This window comes from Physeter macrocephalus, chromosome 9 (genome assembly GCF_002837175.3).
Source record: "Physeter macrocephalus isolate SW-GA chromosome 9, ASM283717v5, whole genome shotgun sequence".
Classification (NCBI taxonomy): domain Eukaryota; kingdom Metazoa; phylum Chordata; class Mammalia; order Artiodactyla; family Physeteridae; genus Physeter; species Physeter macrocephalus.
In genome coordinates, this window is record NC_041222.1 from 30,445,978 (window position 1) to 30,473,808 (window position 27,831).

A 27,831-nucleotide genomic window follows, 5' to 3' on the forward strand; every position below is an offset into this window, starting at 1 on the left:
ATCGGTGCCAACCAGCACTCACCAGCCTGAGAGGCTTGTCTGCTCACTCGCCGGGGCGGGCGGGGGCCAGGAGCTGAGGCTTGGGCTTTGGATGTCAGATCCCAAGGAGAGGACTGGGGTTGGCTGCATGAAGACAGCTTGAAAGGGGCAAGTGCACCACAGCTAGCTGGGAGAGAGTCCAGGAAAAAGTCAGGACCTGCTGGAGAGGCAAGAGACCATTGTTTCGGGGTGCACAAGGAGAGGGGATTCCTTCCCTGTGTGCCCACAGAAGGTAGAGCACCGCCTAAGTGAGCTCCAGAGACGGGCGTGAGCCATGGCTATCAGCTCGGACCACAGAGACGGGCATGAAACGCTAACGCTGTCACCACTGCCACCAAGAATCCTGTGTGCAAGCACAAGTCACTACCCACACACACCACCACCACCCCCAGGAGGCTGTGCAGCCCACCACTGCCAGGGTTCCGCGATCCAGGGACAACTTCCCCAGGAGAACACACGGCGAGCCTCAGGCTGTAGCAATGTCACGCCAGCCTTTGCCACTGCAGGCTCGCCCTGCATTCCAATTATGAGTACCGTACCCCTCCCTCTCCCCGGCCTGAGTGAGCAAAGGAGCCCTAATCAGCCACTGCTTTAACCCCCTCCTGTCTGGGCAGGGAATAGATGCCTAACGGCAGCTGACATGCAGAGGCGGAGCCAAAACCAAAGTTGAACCCCAAGAACTGTGCAAACAAACAATTGAAAAGGAAATTTCTCCGTGCAGCCTCAGGAGCAGCAGATTAAATCTCCATAATCAACTTGATGAACCCTGCATCTGTAGAATACCTGAATAGATAACGAAGGCTCCCAAAATTCAGGTGGTGGAGACTCTGGGAGCAACTGTACACTTGGGGTTAGCTCTCTGCATCTGATTTGGTTTTTGTTTTTATGTTAATCTAGTTTAGTCCTTATTAACAGTGGTGGATTTATCGTTTGGTTGCTCTCTTCTTTTTTTTTTTTAATCTTTTATTTTTTTATTTTATTATTATTTTTTCCTTTTCCCTCTTTTTTGTGAGTGTGTATGTGTATGCTTCTTTGTCTGATTTTGTCTTCTTCGTTTTACTTTTACCATTTGGTTTGGGGTTCTATATGTTCTTTTTTTCTTTGTTTGTTTGGTTGGTTAGTTTTTGTTGCATTTTTTCCTTTTTCTTCTGCCTTTCCTTTCAAGGCGTATGGCTGGCAGGGTCTTGGTACTCCAGCCAGGGGAGTTTCAACAGTCAGTCCAAAACAAAATAGAAGCAGACAAAATCACCAAAGGGTTAATTTGCTGAACATTTAGGAACTTTTTTGAAGCTTTTTTTTTTTAATGTTTTTTCAACTTTTCTGAGGTATACTTAACATAAAAATTTGCATATATTTAATGTTTACATTTTGATGAGTTTGGACATATGTATATATCATCACCACAAACAAGGTAATAAGTGGGGCAGGGGAAAGAACACTTAGCATGACATCTACCCTCTTAACAAGTTTTTAGGTGCACAACACCATGTTGTCAACTATAGGCACCGTGTTGTACAGCAGGTCTCTAGAACTCATCCATCTTGTGTAACTGTAACTTTAAGCCCTGTTTTCCCCACTCCTCATCCCCTGGAAACCACCATTCTATTTCCTGCTTCTCTAATTTTTATATTTCTCATATAAGTGAAATCAGGCAGTTATTTGTCCTTCTGTGACTAACTTAGCATAATATCTTCCTGGCCTATTCAAGATGTTGCAAATGGTAGGATTTGCTCTTTTGAAGCCTTTATTTTGCTCTAACTGCTCACCCTTTATTTGATTTGGTGAGCTTTCCTTTAAATGCAATCCCCTGGGGTGTTTTGCTGACTGAAGCTCTTCCCTTCTACTGTCTTGGTCTGAAATACTTTGCCATAGCAGTTTTGCCATAGCAGGGGCAAGGACAGGACATGAGTTGGAACAAATAGAAAAGCCAGTAAACAGCGTTAATGGGAAGCCCATTTATTTGTTCCTTTATAAAATGCTAAGAGTGAAAGCAGGGGCAGGATAGGGGCAAAAAAAAAAGAGCAAATATTAAGCTTCCATAAGGGGAACAAAAATTCCCTGAAAATCAACTATTTAATGATTTAAGTATTTGGCAAGTTGATCATCACATTAGATCAGTAAGTCAGTAGGCTCCAACTAAAATATCTTCAAGACAAAGAAAAGGATTTTAGGAAAATACAAAATGAGTAAGAAATGAGGTTATTTAGGGATATGATGAGAAAGGTGTATGTATCATCTTCCAAGAAAAAAAGCAAAGCAATCAGAAACTCCATGGGAGGAAAATACCGTACAAAAAAACTATAGAGCCAATATGAATCTGAAATTCAGCATGGCTTTAAACAATGTATAAAGTTAGAAAAAAAAGGAAAAGAAAATCCATTTGATCTGCACATAAGGAACATTCTTGGTTGATTGGCATGAGGTGAGGGATGGCATGGCACTGGAACCATTAGAAAAGGAAATTTGATAATAGCACACCATTAGAAAATACAAAAAGCAGAGGAGGTGAGCTTCAAGTATGATCAGGACATGCCTCCACTTTTCTGTAATTCTTGCTGCTTTTCCTACCTCTGTCAGCTGAACTTTAATGCTGCTTTCCTCCTCAACTGCAAGATGTTTGCCTGTATCAATGGAGCCTCATGCTTCTTGTTCCTAATTGCGGGAGGGCAAGAGGGGGCTTCCTACAATCAATGAGCTTTGTGCTCACTGGACCATCTCTGAACCAGTCCTCATGACCAGATGCCATGTGTTGATTGGTTTTGGTATGAATTGTCTGAATAGAACAGAAGATACTTGAGTGAGGACAAGTCTACCCAAACAACAGGCTGCTGTGCCATGAGGGAGGGGCAGGATGGGTTTGGAGGAGGCAAACACAACATGCAACAAACCCTATTACTTTCATAGCTTTTTAAAGCTTTGTAGAGATTCGCCTTTTCCTTCAATTTACCTTTAGGGTTTAGGACAGCACTGTGCAACACAGTAGCCACCATCCATGTGTGGCTATTCACATTTACATTTTAATTAATTGAAATTAAATGCAATTAAAACTGGTTTCTCAGCTGCATTAGCCATATTTCAAGTGCTAAAGAGCAAAGCTTAACTAAAGCTACCATATAGGACAATACAGATTTTAGACATTTCCATCAGCACATGAAGTTCTAGTGGACAGGTTGGAACATGAAGTGCTCTGACTTGAGGATGCATATTTTCTATGGAGTATCCTCCTTAGATATGCTTTAGCCATGACTGCAATGTTTGTTTCCTCCCAAAAGTTTGTAGCATCAATGAGACACAGGTTTTTCAGCTTTGGTTAATATTTCTTTCTTTTGTACTTACTTCTTCAAGGGAAAGCTTCCATGGATGACTGGACAGAGATTAAGAAGTAGACTAAGTATTTAGCCTTTCAGCACCCTTTCTTGGTTCTCCCCTTATCCAAATCTCTCCTTACATGCCCCTTCCTCTAGACTGTTCTCCGCTCCACAATTTCCTCCTCAAGCAGTAGCTTATACTCCATGAGGCAGGTACCATATAACTTAGATTTTATGGTGCATATCCTCATTATAGTGAAATTGATCTTAATGTATTTATGTGTCTGAGTAGTGGTTGGAGGCTTGGCACAAGCATGGTGCAAAACTCAGTTTTTAACAAAGAGTAATAGGGGGTGGGGGGTGGAGTGATTTAAAGGTTTGCCAGGTGTTAAAAAAAATCCTCTAAGAATTAATGAGGTAATAACTATCATTTACTGAGTGCTTAATATGTACTAGGTACTTCTTTAACTTTTTACCTATAATATTCCATTTATTATTCCCCAAAAGTCTTTGAGATGATTACTATTATTTTCCCATTTCACTGATAAGGAAATTGAAGGGCTGAGAGGTTAATCAGTTTTCTATAGGGTCACAAGGCTATGAGATGACCCTATATAAATGGGCCAGAATTTTGATTCAAACCCAGGCAGGCAGCCTCTGTGGCTTTATCACCTTGCACTGGCTTGAGGAAGTCATCCAAAATTCACAGCACCAGCAGCTGCACTGCATCCCACTCTAGGCTTTAAATCTTTGCTCTACCTGTTTATTACAAAGCAAACACAGACAGGGGGTTCTCAGGTTAGTTGGTTGGTCTTATGAATCCCCCAAAGCTGAAAAGATCCTAAATAGTAAAAGTTTGCTTAAGAGTAGGAAGTCAAAGTTAAGCAGCAACTGATAAAGCAGAATTAGTGGTAAAAAATCTGTTCAACATTTATTTAAACTTCTTAATTAATTTAAATCTTGCCCTATATTGACAAATTTGTTCTACAACAATAATTAGAGATTGTCAGTCGTTTTCAAAGAGTCTTATTTTTCTAGAAGAAAAAAAAATTGACTGGATCATATGCTTGTAGTGGAGTTTACTAACATAGTGATTCTCAACCTTGGCTTCCCAGTAGAATCACTTGGAGAAGCTTAAAAATTTCTACTGCTTCAGACTCTTTGTGTGTGCATGTTTGTGTGTGTGTGTGTGTGTGTGTGTGCGCGCGCGTGTGTGTGTGTGTGTAACATTTCTCATAACTGACTCAGCTTAACATCTAAGCTGTGGGACTAAGCTTAGGTGGGACCTCCATTCGTGTCTTTGTTTGAATGGGATGTGAACTGCTTTTGGTAAATTAGGCGCTCAGCACTGCATGAGCCAAGTCATGCAATGACGTACCTTGGTGAAAGTAAAGCCATGTTTGTGAGCCTGTGCATAGCTTCCATCCCTGCCACCATGGCCACTTTCGTCCATTGAGCAAGCACTGGGTGACTAAGACAAAAGGTTGACTGATATCCACTGAGAATATCATATTATCTACCTGGTTATAATCCTCTCTACAGTGATTTCCTTTTGGTGGACATTTATATGGAGCACAAATACCTTCACAATCTGTGCCCATTTTATAAGATCATGACTGTCCACAGATCAGGTTTTTGGTTTTGAGAGCTAGCGTTTTCCTCTTATATGCATCCAGCAATACTCTAATAGGCTGCTCATCTAGTTGTTTCTGGAAACACTGTTATTAATTATCCTCTGCCAAATATCTCTGTAGGCTAAAAAAATTCTGATTACTCACATGTGTTTGCTGCCGCTCATGGTATGTGTGCCACCTTCTCTTTGGTGATTAGGTACTGCTGTTGGCCTCTGCTACTCTGGGTTCTCCTCATCCCCATTGAAATCAAGGAGCCTACAGAGAGGGGTATACCTAGCCTGCAAAAGAGAGCAGACATAAAACCTTTCAAGGATCCAGGTGCTCCTTCCACGAATGCATTTCCAAATGCTTTAGTGAAGGGAGTGCCTTCTGGACTTTCTCAGGGATCATACTTGGGAGGAGGTAGGGTGCAGGTCACACATGACAGAGTCAGACTACTGTTTGGATTCTCTCCAAAGCCTTTGGATTTTCTCTTCTATAACATGACAGGGAAGCTCTGGAATCTCAGTTTCTTTAACCATAGGTTTATCATGAAATCCAACTTTCTGTCTACCAACGAATTAGCTATTAGGGCTACCCAGTATTGTATTCTGTCATTCTTGGTCTAAGACCCTTAGACTCCATTTCTGCACATTTTCTACAGGTTTCTGCTGATACATATTAAGAAAGTCTTTCGATTCTTTTGATATGTAAACTGTCTCCTCCTGGGCTATAGTGTGTGCCTGCCTCCTATAGCATGGTGATATTTGACACTGGCTATAGGTCTGGTAGCAACAGGAATTGGTTGTGGTGTGTCTTGAGGACAACAAGACATCTTTCCCCAGTGAGATTGCCAGAGGCTTTTTATGCAAAGGAAGGCTACTTTCCTCAGACGTTGGAAAGCTGGTAAGAAAAGCTCAGAATAAACGTGGGGGTCAAAATTACCAGTTTTTTCTGAACCCAACAATATAGCCTCATTCCAAGATTCAGGGTCTCATTATTTCCAATCCATATTCTAACTTTCATATAAGAAACCTTACAAGATTCTGAATAAAACTGTTGTTGTAATTCAACAACCTGTACAACTAAATTATGTGTTTGATTTTCAGCAATATTAACTCTGAGTCTACAAGAAATTAGAGAATGTTTAGGGCTATCGTAGAAACTCTCTGGTTCTCAAACTGTGACTTGAGCTGAATGTTAAGCGACCTGAGATTCTCATGTTCTTTCTGGTGTATTCAAGTGCACTTAAAAATATCCACCCCACACCGCAGTCCTTGCAGTTGTCATTACTGTCATAATTGTTATGTGGACCAACCTCTTGGGCTTTCAAGGCATTTGCTGCAGTGCATACTTCATCACAATCTAACACTGCTGATGGTTTGATTTATTATGATATCCCTGCATGCCATGGGTTACTGGTGTCTCATTTCCTATTGGCAAAAAGCTCAGCACTGTACTCAAGCCAAAGGGCACAAACAAGCCTAATCCCCAAATCACATCTTTCCAAGTCTGCATCCTGGGATCACTCTCCTTACCAATTCTGTATCATTCAAAGTCCAAACAAGATAGAAATCACACAGTAACTTGAACATGAAAAGTTTAATACAAATAACTGTTACTTGTAACAGGGGTGTAACTATAAAGGGGTAAAGAAAACTAAAAAACGCCCTAGGCTGAGCAAGAGTACCCAAGGAAAGAACAAACTCTGAAGGGGGTTGATCCTCTCCAAGTCTGGCATTCAGACCTTATTGAGAAGGAATTGTTGCGGGTAATGAAGAATTTCTCTGGCACGCACAGGCCAGAGCTGGTTCAGGATCACTGGGCAAGCAGGAAATACTCGTCCAGGGTACAGATGGACCAAGACGGGTAGATGGGTATGTGGATGGAGTTATGGCATTGGCATCTTCCTTAACTGCAAGATGGTGTGAGACTGTGCACGCATTGTCTGTGTCACAAGGTCCATGAGAAACAACCTTCTAGGGTACAGGTTGGCTGCGGCTGAGGAGCATGCCCACAGAGGGAGTTGAGGCATCAGGAGCCTGCTTATTGTCTGGGTGGCATGAAGTCTGGGGCACACAGTGTCCACCTTGGTAGAGTCTCAGCATGGAAATCACGGGGCCAGGGATAGTGTCTCAAATTCATCTCAGGTACACAGTTGGGTAGAGCATGCTGGCTGTCTCCATCAAACATGCCACTGGAAACCATGCAGGAGAACTAAGAGGAGTCCCTTCCTCCTTCACTGTCTCTCCACTGCCCTCTACTGACAAAACTTATCATCATGCCCACTGCAAAGGAGGAATGTTTAAGGGGTAAAGCTGCATTATCACACAGCAGGTAACAAAGGCTGATTTTGAAGCTGAAAGACAGTAAATTAGTAGGTGGCCCAACTAGTTATATACCATTTGCTGAAAAGAAGAATGACAATCATAATTGTTTAATTCAAGAAAATACTTGAAACCTAACTGAGAGAAGTTAAACCCAGAATCCTCCCAAATTTTCTAACAAGCTATTCGCAAAATTCTAATTGTAAAATTTCAGCTGATGAAATAGCTGGATAAATTTCGTTTTTCTTTATTTAAGAGAAAATTGTCTATGTTTCAAAATAGTTGCAACAGTCTCCTAATTCTCATGTCGTGACATTGCAAAATCTGAATTTTTTTTATGATTGTATAAATCTGTGCATTTCACACAGAGAAAGCAAGAGGACCTGATTATAGACAATGAAGCCTTTGATTACAGGCTAATTATCAATGTGGTCTGGTCACCTGCCAAACCCTGTCGCCCCCAGGACACCTGCCTCTCAACTTCATGTTTATAGTGGTATACAATGCATTTCACGAATTATGGGAAATGAAATTTCTATGACTAGCTGATGAAGGAGATTTTTTGCTACTCTCTTAGCAAATCTCAATCACACAATACAGTGTTATCAACTATATTCACCATGTTATACATTAGATACTCAGACCTTATTCATCTTATAACAGAAAGTTTGTACCCTTTTAACAGCCTCTCCCCATTTCTCTCACCCCCTAGCTCTGGCAACCACCATTCTACTCTCTGTTTCCAAGTTCAAACTTTTTTTTTTTTTTTTAAGATTTCACGTATAAGTGGTAGCATACAGTATTTGTCTTCCTCTCTCTGGCTTAATTCATTTAGCATAATGCCCTGCAGCTTCATTCACATCATTGCAAATGGCAAGCTTTCCTTCTATTTTTAAGGTTAAATTCCATTGTACATACACACCACATTTTCTTTATCCATTCATCCATTGACAAACACTTAGGTTGTTTCCATACCTGGTTATTGTGAATAAATATTGCAGTGAACATGGGAATACAGATATCTCTTTGAGATAATAATTTTGTTTCCTTTGGAGGTATACTCAGAAGTAGCATTGCTGGATCATATGGTAGTTCTATTTTTAGTTTCTTGAGGAAACACCATACTGTTTTCAATAGTGGCTATATCAATTTACATTCCCAGCAACAATATACAAGGGTTCCCTTTTCTCCATATTCGTGCCAACATTTATTATCTGTTGTATTTTTGATAATAGACATCCTAACAGGTGTTAAGGTGATATCTTCTTGTGGTTTTGAATCATATTTCCCTGGTGATTACTGATGTTGAGCACATTTTTGGTTGGCGATTTTTATGTCTTCTTTGGAAAAACATCTGCTCAGGTCCTTTGTCCATTTTTTAATTGGGTTATTTGTTTTTTTGCTTTTGAGTTGTATGAGTTCCTTATATATTTTGTATATTAATCCCTTATTGGATATTTGGTTTGCAAACATTTTCACTCATTCTATAGATTGCCTTTTCATTTCATTAATGGTTTTCTTTGCTGTACTGAAGCTGTTTAGTTTTATGTAGTCCCACTTGTCTGTTTTGGCTTTTGCTGCCTTTGCTTTTGGTGTCAAATCCAATCAGTTATTGCCAAGACCAATGTCAAAGAGTTTACTTCTTACGTTTTCTTCTTGGACTTTTATGATTTCAGGTCTATGTTTAATTCATTTTGAATTGATTTTTGTTTATGGTATAAGATAAGGGTGAAGTTTCATTCTTTTGCATATGCATATCCAATTTTCCTAGTGTCATTTATTGAAGAAACTATCCTTTCCCCAATTGTATATTCTTGGTGTCTTTGTTAAAAATTAATTGACCATATATGCATGGGTTTATTTCTGGGCTCTCTATTCTGTTGCATTGACCTATGATGTCTACAGCTTTGTTCTTTGTCAGGATTGCTTTGGCTATTTGGGTTTTTTTGTGTGTGATTCTATACCAATTTTAGGATTATTTTTCCTATCTGTGAAATATTCCTTTGGAATTTTGATAAGGAATGTATTGAATCTGTAGATTACATTTGGTAGTATGGACATTTTAACACTATTAATTTTCTAATGTGATGTGAATAGCATTCCATTTATTTGTCTTCTTCAATTTCTTTTACAAATGTTTTATAATTTCAGTGTACAGATCTTTCACCTCCTTAGTTAAATTTACTTCCTAGTATTTTATTCTTTTCGAAGCTATTGTAAATGGTATTGTTTTCTTAATTTCTCTGATAGTTTGTCATTAATGTGTAGAAATGCAACTGATTTTTGTATATTGATTTTGTAGCCTGTAAGCTTTACTGAATTCATTTATCATTCCTAACAAATTTTGGTGGAGTCCTTAGGGTTTTCTATACATAATATCATGTCATCAGCAAACAGAGATAATTTTGGTTCTTCCTCTCTCTTTCAAATTTCTTTTATTTCTTTTTCCTGTCTGATTGCTCTGGCTAGGACTTCCATCATTATATTGAATAAAAATGATGAGAGTGGGTGTCCTTATCTTGTTTCTGATCATAAAGGAAAAGCTTTCAGCTTTTCATCATTATGACGTCAGCTGTGGGTTTGTCACATATGGCCTTTATTATATAACATTTCTTCTATATCCAATTTGTTGAGAGTTTTTATTATAAATGGGTATTGAATTTTGTCAAATGCTTTTCTGCATCTATTTAAATGATCATATGGTTTTTTACACTCTTCATTTTGTTCATATGGTGTATCACATTTATTGATTTGCATATATTGAACCATTCTTGTGTCTGAGGAGTAAATCTCACTTAATCATGGTGTATTTTCCTTTGAATGAATTGTTGAATTTGGTTTGCTAACACTTTGATGAGAATTTTTGCATCTATATTCATCAGGAATATTGGCCTGTAGTTTTCTTCTAGTGTCCTTTGTCTGGCTTGTATCAGGGTAATGCTGACCTTGTAAAATGAGTTTGGAAGTGTTCCCTCCTGTTCTGTTTTTTGGAAGAGTTTGCAAAGATTAGTTTTAATTCTTAATTAAATGTTTAGTTGAATTTACCAGTGAACCTATCTGGTCCTGGACTTTTCTTTGTTTGGATGTTTTTGATTACTGTTATAATCTCCTTACTAGTAATTGCTCTATTCAGATTTTCTATTTCTTCATGACTTAGTCTTTGTAGGTTGTATGTTTCTAGGAATTTATCAGTTTCTTAAAGGTTATCTACTTTGTTAGCATATAATATTCGTAGTAGTTTCTTATGATCCATAGTATTTCTGTGGTATCGGTTGTAATGTTTCCTCTTTCATTTCTGATTTTATTTTTTTGAGTCTTCTTTCTTTTTCCTTTATTAGTCTAGCTAAAAGATTGTCAATTTTATTTATCTTTTCCAAAAAAAGCTCTTTTATTGATATTTTCCATCGTCTTTCTAGTCTCTACTCATTTATTTCATTTTATTTACTTTCTTCCAATAACTTTGGGCTTAGTTTGTTCTTCTTTTTCTAATTCTTTGAGCTGTAGAGTTAGGTTGTTTATTTGAAATCCATCTTTTTTCTTAATGTAGGAGTTCTTCACTGTAACATTTCCTCTTAGAACAGCTTTTGCTGTATCCTATAAGTTTTGGTATTTTGTGTATCCATTTTTATTTGTCTCAAGATATTTTATTTCACTTTTGATTTCTTCCTTGACCCATTTGGTTGATCAAGAATATGTTGTTTAACCCCCACATATTTTGAATTTTCCAGTTTTCCCCTTGTAATTGATTTCTAGTTTTCTGGCAGAAAAGATGATTGATATGATTTCAATCTTATTAAGTTTTTAAGACTTGTTTTGTGGCTTAACATATGATCTATCCTGGAAGCTGTTCCATGTGTATTCTTAGAAAAACGTGTATTGTGCCGCTATTGTATAGGATTTTATGTGTGTATATATATATGGTATAGAATTATATATAACTATAATATATAATATAATTATAATATATTGTAATATATATATCTGTTAGGTCCACCTGGTACCCTTAGCCAGCTACTTGTGAAGCATGCAGTCACATCCCTACCAGGGAAAGACTGGGAGATAAGTGTTTTTGCCTGCTCTCACTTTACTGAACCCTGGGACCATAGCTGCGCCAAGTGCGTATGTGCCCTTTAACAACTGCTTCTTTGTTTGTTGTAGTCCTGTGGGACTTGTAAATGCAAGCCCCATTCACTTTCAGAGCTAGGTGATTTGGGTGCTTGTCCCTTGGGTGGTAGCCTTAAAAGTTGGTACACAGAGGAAATTGTGGTGCAAATCCTTCACTCTTCAGGAAGAAGCTGGGAGTGGGGGTTCCCTCCTGATTATACAGCACTGTGCCAGGGGTGGCTTTTATGGTGAGAGTGTGTCTCAGCATTTACTACCTTTTTACCTTTTTTGATGTGGGGATTTTCTATCACCTGATGTGTAAGAGTCACTCAACTCTGGATGTCTCTCAGAGGGAATTGCTTCATGTGGCTGTACTCAGTGCATCCATGGGAGGAGGGAAATTCAGCAGCCTCCTATGTCACTGTCTTGTCTGGATCCCCCAGTTTACCTCAAACACTTTAAAGGACTAGAAACCTAAGAAGCAATGTGTGAGAAATGATTTCATCAAGTACAAAAATTAATATCAACATATTAGTTGTAAGGGCTATCACATGTATGGTGTCCTTTAATCCTGATGACTCCCCAGAAACATAAGTATTATCACTCCCATTTTATAGATAAGAAAACTGAGATACAGGAAGGATAAATAACTTGCCCAGGTTAGTAAGTCACAGAACCCAGTTGAAAAGCCAATTTACCTCCTTTGATGCATATATTTTTTTTACTTTGTTGCCTCTTATTAACAATTAAAACTTGTTAAAATACTTACTTAACACCTAAATAAAATGTCATCACAGGCTACATAGGGAAATTACATCAAATGCCCATGCAACTGGAACAAATAAGATTTTGGTATGAGAGGAGTATATAATTATATGAGCAATTAACTTATTACCTATTTTATTCAGTGTGCTGTAACAACCCTCCATTTCTTTCTTTCTTTTTCCTTTTCTTCCTTCCTTTTTTTTTACTGGCTCAGAAAGTCTAAGTACATAATGAACAAAATATAATTTCTCTCACGTTATTTATGGGCTTCTTCCTTCCGTGTAGTTTTCTAATTGTAACAGGGTCAGCTTCAATTTGCCATATGGAAACTTCATTGAAAATGAATGGATAATCCAGACCACTACAAGGTCAATCCTATAAGGAGAGAAAATAGGGCAAGTTAATAATTTAACATCATATAGGATTTACTGCCTTTTAATTTTCTACACATGTATACTAGTCTTTCATAAGCACCAGCTCTGGTTTTGAGAATTGCAAAGATCTTGCCTTTAAAGTGTTCTGTAAAGTAAACCACTGAAGAACTCTGAGGCTATCTGCTCTTCTTCTAGCAAAGTGTTAATTAGATTTGATAGCATTATTTAAAATGATATTTGCTGAAACAGTGCATGTCGAGCATAATTCCAACAATAAAAAGTGTTAATGAAATAGATATTTTTGTGCGTTTGCCCCCTTTTTGAGCTGTGCAACGTTGGGCTAGGAGGAATCAAGTCCTGTGATTTACAACTTTAAAAAAATGTTTTTCTAACAATAGGAAAAGTTGCAGAATCACCTTTCCTGCAGAATGAAACATGTTGACTAGAGGTCGACCTGTTCAGGACCAGAAAGCAGCTATGTATTCTTCAAAACTTGCTCCCTCTCCTATAGCACTACCCTTCTCCATCCTACCTGCCACATATGTAGATATAATTTAGTTGAAGCTTCAAAGTAGTTGTTTTAGGGCTTCCCTGGTGGCGCAGTGGTTGCGCGTCCGCCTGCTGATGCAGGGGAACCGGGTTCGCGCCCCGGTCCGGGAGGATCCCACATGCCGCGGAGCGGCTGGGCCCGTGAGCCATGGCCGCTGGGCCTGCGCGTCCGGAGCCTGTGCTCCGCAACGGGAGAGGCCGCAGCAGAGGGAGGCCCGCATACCACAAAAAAAAAAAAAAAAAAGTAGTTGTTTTACTAAAGAGTCCTATTATTTTGAGTGGGAGATGTATCAACCAAAATTATAACTCATTTAAAAATTCAACTTTATTAAAAAATAATTTACTTACAATAAACTGCATCCATTTAAAGAATAAAATTTGATGAGTTTTGACAGTTACACCAGTGAACCACAACCATTATCATGATACAAAACCTTTCTGTCACCTCCAAAAGATTCCTCAGGCTCACTTATAATTCATCTTGCCCTTAGCTCACAGCTCCAGGCAATACTTGGTCTACTCTTTGTTACTCTAGATGAATTTGCATTTTCTAGATCAATTTGCATTTTCTAGATCAATTTGCATTTTCTAGATTTTCATATACTCTGAAGACTTTTGTTTCTGACTTTTTCCATCCATATGGACAGGTTTTTTTTTCCTACTGAGTAGTATTCCACTGTATGAATATACTACATTTGGTTTATCCATTTGATTGTTGATGGGAATTTGGTTTATAATTGTGGCCATTATTAATAAAGCTTCCATGAATACTCACATACAAGTATTTGTATAAACAAAAACTATATTACTCTTCTGTAAACACCTAGGAGTAGAATGGCTGGGTTGTATGGTAGATGTATACTTATTTTTTTAAGAAATGTCAAAATTTTTTCCAAAGTGGTTTTCCATTTTATATTCCATCAGTGGTATATGAGCATTTCAGCTGCTCTACATCTTTGCCAACACTTGGTATTATCAGTCTTTTAAATTATAAGAAGTTTAATGAGTATATATTGGTATTATATGGTCGTATTTCCTCAATGATTAATAATGTTGAGCATATTTTTATGTATTTGTTGGCCATTTGTACATCTCCATTTTTATGTGTCTGTTCAAATTATTGAGTTGATTGTCTTCTTATTAATGAGTTGTAAAAGTTCTTTGTAAATTCAGGATACAACTTCTTTTTTTAGGTATCTTCTTTGTGAATATTTTCTCCCGGTTAAGAGTTCTCACTATTGACACCATGGAACCACTAATGGTTCCTATAACCCATTTTTGAGGCATATTATATGGCTGGCAAAGCAAAAGAAAAAAGTTAACAATGCATTATTCCATAACGTAATTTTAAAATATACATTATTCACTAATTAGCAGTTATTATCTTCTTCTCAGCCTAGGCTATAAACTATATACTTCATGGTCTGATTCTTCTTCTCTGAAAATAGTACATTATAGTTAATGCACAGGGATTTTCTTGACACTAATATCCTTGCTATTTTAATGTCTAGTTTAACACACACAGACCTGCACACACATAAACACAAACACACACACAATGCAATTAAATGATCCCAAACCATAATTTCCTGTTAAGTGTCTGTCTTCTTATGTAAATGGATCTTTTTCCAAATGTGGAAATACCTGCATAACAAGAGTCTTGCCATTAGCCCACAAAACAGGCATAGACATTTATTAGAAAAACAAAGTGGACTCAGCACTCATTCCCAGCCTGAGATGCTGAGCATTAAGGTTGAACTCAGAAGAGCTTTTACAACCAATTGATACAGCTCTCAAAATGGAGTTTTCCACTGGTAATGCCGGAGACCCTTGAGTACAGAACTGGGCTCTGTGGTAATAAACACCTGACATTTTCATTTGCAAGTATTCATGTTTCATTTTAGATAATGTTCCCCCTATTTACTTCTTCAGCAGTAATGCATCAAATATCCTACAGTGTAATCTTTCTCTCAGCACTTATCAATGAACTATGAAATAGTATTAAATAGAATTAATTAGAAGTTTTAATGAATCATGTCTGTCCTCATTTATTATACAATGTAATTTTCAAGGAGTGATTAATTACACGTTACAGATGAGTGAATGGTTAATGTAGTTTGTTAACCTTACTAAGGAGTGACTGTACACAGCAAGCTCCTTCTCCTCTGTTTATTAGCACGTGGCTTGTACTACCATCAGTTTAAGTGAATGAAAAGGTTTTAGTGACTTGCAATTAATATGCATTGTCAGCTAATAACTTACTCCCTTATTTTCTTTTCTATACATTATATGAACATTGTTGAGATTCAAAGGCAGAATTTAGCTACTCTTATTTTGAAGAATTTCTGTGTAACTATTAATATGCCCATATCGTGGCCATCTGAACTGCATGATTATTTTAAGTAGACCCTATTTAATACAAGGTAGCTTGTTTGAAATGAGTCTTCCTGCATATTTCCTTGAAGAATATATCAGTTTACCACATTATTATTGTCATTATCTAAAAAGTTGTAGCTGGCTGCCTTTCATTTTCAGTTTTGATGAGCCACCATCTTACAACATTCTAGTCTGTTTTTCCTTTAAAGGACTCATTAACAACTATGGTTGTATGGAGGTGGAAAGACGTCATGGCATGCCTCCCACAATACCTCCATTTGCTGGCTGAAGTGTAGAAACTCATTTTTGCTGTGCAAAGCAGACACTGGTGTTTTCTGCTCTGAATCTAAGGAAGTTTGACAGCTATTTGGAGGCCCAGCTAACCTCAGTAGGAAAAATAACAATACTTAATTACATTCCTGTGATATTTAACAACTTTCATTATTTTCTCATAGGCATTATCTTATTAAATCTAGGTAAAAATCTCATGAATGAGGAAACTCTGATTAAAAGATGTTAACTGACTTATCCAGCACCCCTCAAGAAGTGAATGGATGAATGAAACATTCATTAATTTAACAACCATTTACTGAGCACTTAATATGAGATACCTACTACTCTTTTGTGGCCTGGATAAGACAAAGCCCTTTTCATCATAGACCTTAGATACCAATAGGGGAGACAAGAAATAAATGAATAAAGATAGTGATAAGTCCTGTGAAGAAAATTAAAAAGGAAAAAGGTTAGAGAGAAACAAGGCATGAGGAAGGTTATTTTAGAAAAGGCGGTCAGAGAAAGTCTCCTTGAAGAAATGTCATATTAGAACAAAACTTACTGATGAAAAAGTCAGTTATATGAAGAAATATTCCAGGCAGTGAGAACAGCAAATTCAAAGGTCATGAGCCCTTTGGTAAGTTTGAGGTAGATCAAGAGACCAGTGTGGCTGAAGACAGATGTAGCTAGGAAAAGATGAAGTTAGAGAGATAGACAGGCAAGAGATCTTCTAGTTAGTTCCCTCGGGGGCATTGGCAAAGATTTTGGATTTAAACTTAAGAGAATGGGTGCTGAAAGGAACTTTCCAATTCAGTTTTGCCCAGAATTTTTAGGACATGAGAAATGGAAGACAATGTTCTAGAACATCAGGTAGCATTTTAATCTCCATTTCTTGTTATAAGGAAGAAAAGTCGAAAAAAGAGTTTCCCCATGAGCCTGGAATTTGAAGCTATTCATATAAAAGTATACTGGCAATGTCCTGTCTTCCTTAGAGAATGAACTTTCAGACAATCAATGCTCTTTGAAGTCAGGGACTCTGTCTTACGCGCTTTTTATTCTGTTTGGCACACAAATCAATGTCTCATGTTTCCAATCATTGCTCTCTGAAATGAACTGCATGGCCTGATACGTATTGCTCTGCCCAACCTATGTCTGAAAAATCGTGATAGAATAGGCCATGTTATTTGAAATCGCTGTAACAGAACAGAAGGATCCAGAAAGCAGTCCTCACTTAGCACTTGGCTTCACAGTATATGCTATTGATCCAGGCATCCAATTTGTCTGTAGTGGGGTATTGCTAATCCCTGAAGCAAGTGTATAATAATGCACTTATTTTGAAAACATTTTCTTTGCTTAGATCTACATTTTCTCATCTACCTCCCCAAGTAAAATTGTGAAGATTCACTAACGTTAATGCTCAAAGGAATGCTATGGAAAGTCTATTCCTTCTACCGCTCTCCACAGACTCTGACAGGTGATGGGCTCAGATGAAGGAGCAATACCACTTTATGTTACAGCAATAGGATTTTACTCAGGAATCTCAATACCATAAACTTTTAAGAGTCAAATTTTTTTATCGATCCACTTTAAAGTGCATGCCTTTATAATCACAAAAGCAAGTGTAAGAGAGGAAAAAACCTTTCCCCACTACTCTCTTAGGTTCAGTGACTGGGGCCTGCAAGGTTTATTACCCTGATATGGTGATGGTTTTAAAGGTATATGTGTATGTCCACTCTATTCTACTATTAGTAGACGGGAAGGTAAATTTCAGTGTAATAAGCACGCTATATGAACACAGGCATATGAAACGGGTCCAGCTTTTGCCAAGTTCTATTATATAGTAATTGACATAACTAAAGGGAAGAGAAAAATCGTTTTTAATTACAAGATATTATGCAAGTGCTAAACTGTCTGCTGCATTATGTAAACATATATTAAGTTTCTCAGAAGAGATACAAGTTAGAATGAAAGTTTGAGGAGAAAATTCACTAGTCAGCTCATAATTTGATTTTTGATAGACTTTATTTTTTAGAGCAGCTTTGGTTCACAGAAGAATTGAGCAGAAAGTAGAGAGTTCTCATAGACCCCCTGTTCTCTCCCCACACATAAAACCTCCCCCACTATCAATATCTGGCACCAGAGTGGGACATTTGTTACCGATCAGATGAACCAACATTGACAACTAATTATCACCCAAAGTTCATAATTTACATTAGGGATCACTCCGGATGATGTGCATTCTATGGGTTTTGACAGATGTGTAATGGCATGTCTCCATCATTATATTATCATATGGAATAGCTTCACTGCCCTAAATCTCCTTTGTGCTCTGCCTATTCATCCCTCCTTCCCTTCAACCCCTTGCAACCACTGATCTTTTTACTTTCTCCACATGAATCTACTCTTTCAACTCTAAATTTTATGAGTTTACAGATCAAGTAGTTCAATGAAAATTTAGCATTCAATTTGAGATGTGTTTTAAGTGTAAAATACAGATCAGATTTTCAAGGCTTAGTATGAATACAATGTAAAGTGTCTCGATTTTTCATACAGATTACTTGTTGAAATAATAACCGTTTGGCTGTATTGAGTGAAATAATACATGTCCTTAAAGTTAATTTTGTCTATTTATTCTTACATTTTTAATGTGGCTACAAACATTTTAAAAACAATATGTGGCTTACATTATATTACTGGACAGTGTTCCTTTAGACTTATGATAGCTGAACTCCAGAAATATCATTAACTGGGAGATCAAGCATTTCTCAGACATTCTGAGTAAACTGCCTTCCACTCTATTTCATTAAGTTAATATTAGAGAAAAATTTAAGAAATTTGCCTGAGTAAATATGATCACCTATAGACTAAGATTAAATCATCATAGGTTGATATGTGGATTTAGTGAAACAATATAAGGGTGTTAAACATTTTAACCATAAACATGTAACATGAGTCCCTGTTTTTATATGATATCCATGGGTCTTATAACCACATGACCCCATTTTGCCTATAAACATCACCCCTCACATTCCCTTCAGCTTTTTAGTGAACATCTTTCCCATGTGGGGTATTGATCTAATAACAGATGCCAGAATTTTCCCAAGAAAATGGAAGTAGCCAGGTAGAACTAGTTTATTTTTATCATGAGTTGACAGCCTTCTCTCTTCGTTCTGCCTCATCATACATTAAATATGAAATCAGAAGGAAGGAGGGAGAAACTGGAACTGCAAAGGGTTTTTGGAGAGAGAACAAGTAGAAGGTTGCACACCTGTCCTCTCAGCTTTTCTTAGCTCTTTAATTCACTGATGCTTAAAGGGGGAAATAGCCCTTAAAACTGCTATATTGGTACTCACTCTCAATCCGTAAGTCTCCTCTCATCTGTGCTTCTACAATGCTGGGGGTGGGGGGCAGTGGAGGAAGACGCAAGAACGGAGTCTTTAAAAGTGTTCTTTTGGGCTTCCCTGGTGGCGCAGTTGTTGAGAATCCGCCTGCCGATGCAGGGGGACACGGTTCGTGCCCCGGTCCGGGAAGATCCCACATGCCGCGGAGCGGCTGGGCCCGTGAGCCATGGCCGCTGAGCCTGCGCGTCCGGAGCCTGTGCTCCGCAACGGGAGAGGCCACAACAGTGAGAGACCCGCGTACCGTAAAAAAAAAAAAAAGAAAAGTGTTCTTTTCATGCTCACGCAGCTCTCTCCCAGTTCTTGCCTGCATGCGACATGCAGGAGGACATGAGAGCATGAAAATCTTTGACTGAATTCTGAATGGCACCTTACTGTTTCTACTTCAGCACACGTTCTTACAGCACCTTTGTTTTGGTCTCTAAGTTAGATGATTTTCATTAGCTATTTGGGTTCATCTACAATAAAATAACAAACCCATTTGTAAGTGGGTGCCAGGGTTTGGCTGTCCATAAAAGGAGGGCTAGGACATATACCTCACAGTTTTTAAAAGAGCTGAGAAGGATGTCTGACAAGTATCATTTAACATCTGTTACCTCCTTTCCTATCTGAGTAGAAGGATGGCATAGTATTCTTTACTTACAAGTTCTATTTTAAAGAAATTAAAAATTTAAAGAATTGTAAAGAGCACTTGAAGAGTGAAGTAAATGCATCTCTGATTTTAAAGTTCTATCAAATTGAGAAGTCACTTCCTGTTTATCCACATACCATGTTCATTCTCACTTCATGATGGTTCCTTCTGTCTGGAATCCTCTTCCTACTGCATGCCTATGACTTGTCAACCACCTCCTCTTCATCCTTCATATTTCAAATGAAATGCCATTATCTTATGGAGGCTGGGTATAGTTTAAAGTCAAAATTAAAATAATGATTGGAATTCTTATTTCTTAAAACCAGTGAAAGCAGTAAGATGCTTGGAGAAAGTGATAAAAGTTTAATCATCTATAAATTCCATGACCTTCAGAGTAACTTGGAGGTACCCCTTTATTACACTTGCAAATTACCCTACACTTCTTCATAGCACAGAGCACAATTATAGTTAACTGTTCAATACCTGTCTCAGTGACTAGACTACAGCTAAAAGTAAAGAGGCTGACAGCTCAGAATAAAAATAAGCTCCATGAGGGAAAACGTTGTTCTGGACTTTATTCCCAATACCCAACCTACTTCCTGGCATATAGTAGGCACTGAATAAAGATTTACTGAGTGAATTAATAAATAAATGCAAGAATGAAGAGGTTACACTTCATGTTCATAAGTAATGCTTTACCAGAAAGGAAATTTTGGGAAATAGACCACAAGCCCATACATATGGAATGATTGAAATCAGTGAATAGAATATCTCCTTCACTTTTCAATATAAAGCGCTTCAATATCAAAAGTCTGTACATGGTCTTTAACCAACGGCTGAAATGTGCTGTTGTAAATGAGCTAGGTCATCATCTATATAGCAAGATGTAATAAACAAAACTCTGAAGTTAATAAACCAATCGTGTGTGTGTTTAGGATATACTATTAAAATCAAAAGAAACAAAGAAGGATAGAGACCTTCAAGATGGCAGAGGAGTAAGACGTGGAGATCACCTTCCTCCCCACAAATACATCAGAAATACATCCAAATGAGGAACGACTCCTACAGAACACCTACTGAATGCTGGCAGAAGACCTCAGACCTCCCAAAAGGCAAGAAACTCCCCACGTATCTGGGTAGGGCAAAAGAAAAAAGAAAAAACAAAGTCAAAAGAACAGGGACAGGACCTGCACCTCTGGGAGGGACCTGTGAAGGAGGAGAAGTCTCCACACACTAGGAAGCCCCTTCACTGGCGGAGATGGGGGGTGGTGCAGGGGGGAAGCTTCAGAGCCATGGAGGAGAGCGCAGCAACAGGGGTGCAGAGGGCAAAGCGGAGAGATTCCCACACAGAGGATGGGTGCCGACCAGCAGTCACCAGCCCGAGAGGCTTGTCTGCTCACCCACCGGGGCGGGCGGGGGCTGGGAGCTGAGGCTCAGGCTTCAGAGGTCAGATCGCAAGGAGAAGACTGGGGTTGGCTGTGTGAACACAGCCTGAAGAGGGCTAGTGCGCCACAGCTAGTCAGGAGGGAGTCCGGAAAAAAGTCTGGAACTGCCAAAGAGGCAAGAGAGCATTGTTTCGGGGTGCACAAGGAGAGGGGATTCAGAGCACTGCCTAAACGAGTTCCAGAGATGGGCGCGAGCCGTTGCTATCAGTGCAGACACCAGGGACGGGCACGAAACGCTAAGGCTGCTGCTGCAGCCACCAAGAAGCCTGCATGCAAGCACAGGTCACTATCCACACCACCCTTCCCAGGAGCCTGTGCAGCCCGCCACTGCCAGGGTCCCGTGATCCAGGGACAACTTCCCCAGGAGAACACACGGCGCGCCTCAGGCTGTTGCAATGTCACACCAGCCTCTGCCACCGCAGGCTCACCCCACATACCGTACGCCTCCCTCCCCCCTACCTGAGTGAGCCAGAGCCCCCTGATCAGCTGCTACTTTAACCCCGTCCTGTCAGACCAAAGAACAGATGCCCTCAGGTGACCTACACGCAGAGACGGGGCCAAATCCAAAGCTGAACCCCAGGAGATGTGCGAACAAAGAAGAGAAAGGGAAATCTCTCCCAGCAGCCTCAGGAACAGCAGATTAAATCTCCACAATCAACCTGATGTACGCTGCATCTGTGGAATACCTGAATAGACAACGAATCATCCCAAATTGGGGCAGTGGACTTTGGGAGCAACTGTAGACTTGGGATTTGCTTTCTGCATCTAATTTCTTTCTGGTATTATGTTTATCTTAGTTTAGTATGTAGAGTTTATTATCATTCGTAGATTTGTTTATTGATTTGCTTGCTCTCTTCCTTTTTCTCTTTAATATATAGATATATGTATTGTTTTCCTTTTTCTCTTTCTGTGAGTGTGTATGCGTATGTTTCTTTGTGTGATTTTTTTCTGTATAGCTTTGCTTTTACTATTTGTCCTAGGGCTCTGTCTGTCCTTTTTTTTTTTTAGTATAGTTTTTAGCGCTTGTTATCATTGGTGGATTTGTTTCTTGGTTAGGTTGCTCACTTCTTTATTTCTTTCCTTTTTTTTATTACTTTTTAATTTTTAAATTTTTAATAATTTTTTATTTTAAAAACTTTATTTTATTTTATTTCATTTTTTCCTTTCTTTCATTCCATTTTTCTCCCTTTTCTTCTGAGCCATGTGGCTGACAGGGTCTTAGCGCTCTGGGTGGGTGTCCGGCGTGAGCCTCTGAGGTGGGAGAGCTGAGTTCGGGACATTGGTCCACCAGAGACCTCCCGGCTCCATGTAATATCAAACAGCGAAAGATCTCCCAGAGATCTCCATCTCAATGCTAAGACCAGAAAAAAGAATGAAAAGAGTTGAGGACAGTCTCAGAGACTTCTGGAACAACACTAAACACACCAACATTCGAATAATAGGCGCCCCAGAAGAAGAAGAGAAAAAGAAAGGGACTGAGAAAATATGTGAAGAGATTATACTTGAAAACTTCCCTAATATGAGAGGGAAATAGTCAATCAAGTCCAGGAAGCGAAGAGAGTCCCGTACAGGATCAATCCAAGGAAAAACACGCCAAGAAACATATTAATCAAACTATCAAAAATTAAATACAAATAAAAAATATTAAAAGCACAGCTTCCAACCTCATCCACCAGAACACAAGGACCAGTCCCCTCCACCAGAAAGCCTACACAACCCACTGAACAAAACTTAGCCACTGGGGGAAGACACCAAAAACAACAGGAACTACAAACCTGCAGCCTGTGAAAAGGATACCCCAAACAAACACAGTAAGTTAAGCAAAATGAGAAGACAGAGAAATACACAGCAGATGAAGGAGCAAGGTAAAAACCCACCAGGCCAAACAAATGAAGAGCAAAGAAGCACTCTACCTGAAAAGGAATTCAGAGTAATGATAGTAAAGGTGATCCAAAGTCTTGGAAATAGAATGGAGAAAATACATGAAATGTTAAACAAGGACCTAGAAGACCTAAAGAGCAAAAAAACAATGATGAACAACACAATAAATTAAATTAAAAATTCTCTAGAAGGAAGCAATAGCAGAATAACTGAGGCAGAAGAACGGATAAGTGACCTGGAAGATAAAATAGTGGACATAGGTTAACAGCTGATCTTTCAACAGAAACTCTGCAAGCCAGAAGGGAGTGGCAGGACATATTTAAAGTGATGAAAGGGAAAAACCTACAACCAAGGTTTTTTTAGTTATTACTCTACCCAGCAAGGATCTCATTCAGATTCATTGGAGAAATTAAAACCTTTACAGACAAGCAAAAGCTAAGAGGATTCAGCACCACCAAACCAGCTTTACAACAAATGCTACAGGAACTTTTCTAGGCAGGAAACACAAGGGAAGGAAAAGACAGACAAACCCACAACAATTAAGAAAATGGTAATAGGAACATACATATCAATAACTACCTTAAATGTAAATGGATTAAATGCTCCAACTGAAAGACATAGACTGGTGCAATGGATACAAAAACAAGACCCATATATATGCTGTCTACAAGAGACCCACTTCAAACCTAGGGACACATGTAGACTGAAAGTGAAGGGATGGAAAAAGATATTCTATGCAAATGGAAATCAAAAGAAAGCTGGAGCAGCAATACTCGTATCCAATAAAATAGACTTTAAAATAAAGACTGTTACAAGAGATAAGGAGGGACACTACATAATAATCAAAGGATCAATCCAATAAGAAGATATAACAATTATAAATGTTTAGGCAGGGGTGGAGCCAAGATGGCATACTAGGAGGATGAGGAATTTGCGTCTCCTCACAACTAGGGCACCTACCAGGCACCGGTAGGGGACCACGGACACCTAAGGGGACAGGAGGAACCCCCAGCGACTAGGTAGGATGTGGGGAGGTCCGGAGCCTGTGCTCCGCAACGGGAGAGGCCGCAACAGAGGGAGGCCCGCATACCACAAAAAAAAAACAAACAAAAAAAAAAACAAAGACTATCACAAGAGACAAAGGACATGACATAATGATCAAGGAATCAATCCAAGAAGAAAATATAACAATTGTAAACATTTATGCACCCAACATAGGAGCACGAATTGAAATCTTATCAAGTATCTTTTCCAAGCACAATGCTATGAGACTAGATATCATTTACAGGAAAAAAATCTGTAAACAATACAAACACTTGGAAGCTAAACAATACACTACTAAATAACCAAGATATCACTAGAAATCAAAGAGTAAATCAAAAAATACCTAAAAACAAATGACAATGAAAACACAACGACCCAACACCTATGGGATGCAGCTAAAGCAATTCTAAAAGGGAAGTTTACAGCAATACAGTCCTACCACAAGGAGCAAGACACATCTCAAATAAACAACCTAACCTTACACCTAAAGCAATTTTAGAGTAAGAAGAAGAAAAAAACTGCAAAGTTAGCAGAAGGAAAGAAATCATAAAGATCAGATGAGAAATAAATGAAAAAGATATGAAGGAAACAATAGCAAAGATCAATAAACCTAAAAGCTGCTTCTTTGAGAAGATAACCAAAACTGGTAAACCATTAGCCAGACTCATCAAGAAAAAAAGGGACAAGACTCAAATCAACAGAATTAGAAACTCTATGCCAATAAAATGGACAACCTGGAAGAAATGGACAAATTCTTAGAAAAGCACAACCTTCTGAGACTGAACCAGGAAGAAATAGAAAATATGAACAGACCTATCACAAGCACTGAAATTGAAACTGTAATTTTAAAATCGTCCAACAAACAAAAGCTCAGAACCAGATGGCGTCACAGGTGAATTCGATCAAACATTTAGAGAAGAGCTAACACCTATCCTTCTCAGACTCTTCCAAAATATAGCAGAGGGAGGAACACTCCCACACTCATTCTATGAGGCCACCATCACCCTAATACCAAAACCAGACAGAGATGTCACAAAGAAAGAAAACTACAGACCAATTTCAGTGATGAACATAGACTCAAAAGTCCTCAACAAAATACTAGCAACAGAATCTAACAGCACATTAAAAGCATCATACACCATGATCAGTGGGGTTTATCCCAGGAATGCAAGGAATCGTCAATATATGCAAATCAATCAGTGTGATAGACCATATTAACACATTGAAGGATAAAAACCATATGATCATCTCAACAGATGCAGAAAAAGCTTTTGACAAAATTCGACTCCCATTTATGATAAAAATCCTCCAGAACACAGGCATAGAGGGAAGTTACCTCAACATAATAAAGGCCATATATGACAAACCCACAGACAACATCATTCTCAATGGTGAAAAACTGAAACCATTTCCACTACAATCACGAGAAAGACAAGGTTGCCCACTTGCACCACTATTATTCAACATAGTTTTGGAAGTTTTAGTGACAGCAATCAGAAAATTACTACAAGCAACGATATGCCAATAAAATGGACGACCTGGAAGAAACAGACAAATTCTTAGAAAAGCACAACCTTCTGAGACTGAACCAGGAAGAAATAGAAAATATGAACAGACCTATCACAAGCACTGAAATTGAAACTGTAATTTTAAAATCGTCCAACAAACAAAAGCTCAGAACCAGATGGCGTCACAGGTGAATTCGATCAAACATTTAGAGAAGAGCTAACACCTATCCTTCTCAGACTCTTCCAAAATATAGCAGAGGGAGGAACACTCCCACACTCATTCTATGAGGCCACCATCACCCTAATACCAAAACCAGACAGAGATGTCACAAAGAAAGAAAACTACAGGCCAATTTCAGTGATGAACATAGACTCAAAAGTCCTCAACAAAATACTAGCAACAGAATCTAACAGCACATTAAAAGCATCATACACCATGATCAGTGGGGTTTATCCCAGGAATGCAAGGAATCGTCAATATATGCAAATCAATCAGTGTGATAGACCATATTAACACATTGAAGGATAAAAACCATATGATCATCTCAACAGATGCAGAAAAAGCTTTTGACAAAATTCGACTCCCATTTATGATAAAAATCCTCCAGAACACAGGCATAGAGGGAAGTTACCTCAACATAATAAAGGCCATATATGACAAACCCACAGACAACATCATTCTCAATGGTGAAAAACTGAAACCATTTCCACTACAATCACGAGAAAGACAAGGTTGCCCACTTGCACCACTATTATTCAACATAGTTTTGGAAGTTTTAGTGACAGCAATCAGAAAAGAAAAAGAAATAAAAGGAGTCCAAATAAGAAAGGAAGAAGTAAAACTGTCACTGTTTGCAGATGACATGATACTATATAGAGAATCCTAAAGATGCTACCAGAAAACTACTAGATCTAATCAATGAATTTGGTAAAGTAGCAGGATACAAAATTAATGCACAGAAATCTCTGGCATTCTTATACACTAAAGACAAAAAAATCTGAAAGAGAAATTAAGCAAACACTCCCATTTACCATTGCTACAAAAAGAATAAAATACCTAGGAATAAACCTACTTAAGGAGGGCTTCCCTGGTGGCGCAGTGGTTGAGAATCCGCCTGCCGATGCAGGGGACACGGGTTCGTGCCCCGGTCTGGGAAGATCCCATATGCTGTGGAGCGGCTGGGCCCGTGAGCCATGGCCGCTGAGCCTGTGCGTCCGGAGCCTGTGCTCCGCAACGGGAGAGGCCACAGCAGTGAGAGGCCCGCGTACTGGAAAAAAAATAAAAATTAAAAAATAAATAAATAAATTTTAAAAAAAACCTACTTAAGGAGACAAAAGACCTGTATGCAGAAAACTATAAGACACTGATGAAGGAAACTGAAGACGACACAATCAGATCGAGAGGTATACCATATTCTTGGACTGGAAGAATCAACATTGTGAAAATGACTCTACTACCCAAAGCATTCTACAGATTCAATGCAATCCCTATCAAACTACCAATGGCATTTTTCACACAACTAGAACAAAAATTTCACAATTTGTATGGAAACACAAAAGACCCCGAATAGCCAAAGCAATCTTGAGAAAGGAAAACAGAGCTAGAGGAATCAGGCTCCCAGACTTCAGACTATACTACAAAGCTACAGTAATCAAGACAGTATGGTACTGGCACAAAAACAGAAATATAGATCAATGGAACAGGATAGAAAGCCCAGAGATAAACCCACACATATATGGTCACCTTATCTTTGATAAAGGAAGCAAGACTATACAATGGAGAAAAGACAGCCTCTTTAATAAGTGGTTCTGGGAAAACTGGGACAGCTACATGTAAAAGAATGAAATTAGAACACTCCCTAACACCATACACAAAAATAAACTCCAAATGGATTAAAGACCTAAATGTAAGGCCACACACTATAAAACTCTTAGATGAAAACATAGGCAGAACATTCTATGACATAAATCACAGCAAGATCCTTTTTGACCCACCTCCTAGAGAAATGGAAATAAAAACTAAGATAAACGGGACCTAATGAAACTTAAAAGCTTATGCACAGCAAAGGAAACCATAAAGAAGACGAAAAGACAACTCTCAGAATGGGAGAATATATTTGCAAATGAAGCAACTTACACAGGATTTATCTCCAAAATATACAAGCAGCTCATGCAGCTCAATATCTAAAAAACAAA